We start from the raw sequence: 3073 nt of genomic DNA, 5'->3' as shown, positions 1-3073 counted from the left end.
GACTGGGAGACTAGAAGCAAAGGCCGTGACGAAGGTGAAAAACTGCTAATCCCCAGGCCATGTGGGGCCTGCAGACATATTTAGCCCACACAGAGGTATATGGGATTTTTTTAGACTTGAGCCAACATTTTGAAATTAGAGGCTTCACGTAAAATTCTCGAGTCCTGATGTCCCTTGAAGAATGAGAAGACCTGGCAACGCTGGGCCCACATTCCCACAAGTCAACCCTGGGCTTGAGCTGCCCCTGTAGACATCCACACCCTGCACTTGTCACCACTTCCAGCCTTGGCGTCCATACTTCAGCCAGCCCAGCCCACTTCCTTCACTCACACTTATCTGCCTGATCCCTGCAGGGGGTTGAATTTGTATTTCCTTCTCTAGAATGGCCTACTACAGAGTTTCCCCTTTTTTTCTGAGACTTGAGCCAACAAGCGGTGGCACAGAGGTTCAGCATCCTCTGGTCCCGCCTCCTCCCCAAGCCATAGACTTTTTCCTTGGGCAATTTTTGACACCACAGAACAAAACCAAGAAGGGAAGGTTATCATCAAGTCTTACCATTTATTTCTTTATGGGGTTAAACAAGAGCAGAGAGGCTTCTGCCCCACAGTGCAACAAAACAGAAAGCGGTACACATACAGAGACTCTCACCGAAACACAGGCAGGGGAAGGGCGACAACTGAACCATAGCCAGGTGAGGGAGGAAGGGACAGGGACTACTAGGAATCCAGCTTGGAGACTCAGTCATAGGAACTAGTGCAAGAAAGTCCTACTCATGAAGCACAGTGTAGAAAATGGCGTAAGAAAGCTGCCCAGCTCTGCTGCCTGTGACGAACGGCAGGGGCAGCTGGAGGGGTGGTGGAAGATCTGGGCAGTGGGGTGGATGGGGACAGTCAAATGACTTCGAGGTGGAGTGTGGTGCCCCTTTCCCCTGCCACTGGGCAAGGCCCTGGGCTGGTCTGAGCCAGGGGTCTCCTGGGCACTTGGTGAGGGGGAAGAGGGGATGGGAGTCTCCAAGGGTCCATTCCCTGGGGTCCTAAGGTCCCCCTTTACTTCCCGGTCCCTTTGTCCCTCCTGAGGATGCAGGAGTTACAAGGCAATACATAGAGTCTCTCACATCTACAGAAGCATCTCTGGAAAGGAGCCAGCACCTCTTCCCCTCCCCAGCTGAAAAGAGCACTCTAGGGATGGGGTATGTGGCTAGGCCTGAAATGCTGAAGGCCAAACATGGAGTGTGTGGGCAGGGCACAGGGCTGGGCAGGGGGAGGGGAACACGCTGTGAGAAATGAGAAAACTGGCAGGGAAGGACTCCCTGGTCTCACAAAGCCTATTTGGGGACCCAGCTGAGGCCCTTGAATGATTCCCTCTCTACTAGTGAGGTTTCCCATTTATCCCCCAGCCAGCTGATTCCAGCTGTTCCCTCCCCCTCCCCCTTTTGGTTTCCCCTAATGCAGCTCCAGGCCCACCCCTCCCCTTAACTCACTGGCATTGCATCCCAGGACACAGGCCCTTCTGGCACTGAAAGCCGCTTGGCCTGTCCCAGGAACACAGTTGTGGCTTCCTTTCTCGTCTGCTCCTATTGGCTTGTAGATGTCCCAGGCCATATGGCCTCCCACCCCTAGGAGATCAGCACAAGGCTAATGGCCCCCAAGGGGCTCTCCAGGCCTCTTCTCTCATGCAGCTCTCTAGCCTGACTAAACACTTCAAGTCTCTCAACCAAGGGACCACAGCACATCGTCTTTATTTAGCAGGTCCTCTTGCCAGTTTCTGGACTTTCTCCAGCTAGGGGCAGGGGTGGCTGGATTAGGGGACCTGCTACAGCGTGAGGAGCAGTGTAGTGGTTCCACAATTGGGATAGTAACCCATGGGGTCAGGGATGAGAAGGGATGAATACTCTTTGGTAGGCTGGGGACGGGGACAGGCTGGGGATGGGGGAGGCTCATCTCTGGAAAGCTCTGGGGCAACGCCACCAGGGTTTCCGTCATGGAGGCCTGGGCTAGGACGAGATGGGGGAGTCTGGGGACCCAGGCCAGGCCTGACCCTCTTGGGCTTAAGTCCCTCCTCCCCATGGAGATCAGAAATGGAAACGTCTTTGGCCCCAAGGCCAAGATCTCCAGGGCAAGAGTGGCCCTTGGGAGTATGTGCACCTTCTGTAAGATATGGCCCTTCAGACAGCGGCAGTCTGACCATGTGCCCTCAGCCTTCTGTTTCAAGGCCCAAGAACCCAGTCCCTGTGCTCCTTCTCCAGAGGGCTCCTTACGCAACCCTTTCTGATTTGGGGACGTGTCCTCGAGCCTGCCTCAACACTGATCATCTGCCTCCCCAAAGCCAGGTGGTGACAGCCCATTTAGCCATCTCTCTAAGCCCTCTGCCCACCTCTCTCCTCTCCTCTCCCTCTTCCCTATCTCCGCTCTCTCCCGCCACTCATTCTGCACCCCCTTCCTATACCTCATGGCCTAGGGTGCTGGGGCACAGCTTAACTGGGGCCCTGACCTAGCCGCAACTGCATACAGCTCATGTCCCAGCTGGGCCCTTCCCTGTGGCGGCCCCACGTGGGACAAGGTGCGCTGGAGCGGGAGGAGGGCCGCTGCGTCGTCTGCCGTTGCCTGCAGGGGTGTGGGCAGGAGGGAATTAAGGATCGTGGCAACAAAAGGAATGCGGAGGGGGGAAAGAGCTTCTCCCCTCTGTGCCCCCCAACATTCCCTGAAGAGCCAAGGCTGGGTGAGAAGCCTCCTTCCTTGGGGTCAGGGCTCTCAGTGGTGGTGGGCATTTCCACCCCCCACTACCCCCTTTTTTTTTGGCTAAGCCCCATAGATGGGGGCCTGGGAGGGGGGCACCTGCTGCTCCTGCCTTTTTCTCCTGGATGAGTTTTGCAGCTCCCTGGGGCCCTCTGGCGGTTCTGCTGGAGCTGCTTTTGGAGTGGGGGTTGGTAGGGGGCGATGTGTGATTGCCCCATTTCCCCCACCCCCCACCTGGTCCTACACCTCCCATGGGAGGGGCCCCCGCCCCCTCCCCCTGGGGGGGGCGCTGGAGCTGATGTCGGTGTGTGGTGGAGGTCTGATCTCCCTCCTTGCTG

Source organism: Leucopleurus acutus (assembly GCF_964270905.1).
Source record: "Leucopleurus acutus genome assembly, chromosome: X".
Taxonomy (NCBI): Eukaryota; Metazoa; Chordata; class Mammalia; order Artiodactyla; family Delphinidae; genus Leucopleurus; species Leucopleurus acutus.
The sequence above is the reverse complement of the archived record's forward strand: the minus strand, read 5'-3'. Positions refer to the sequence as shown.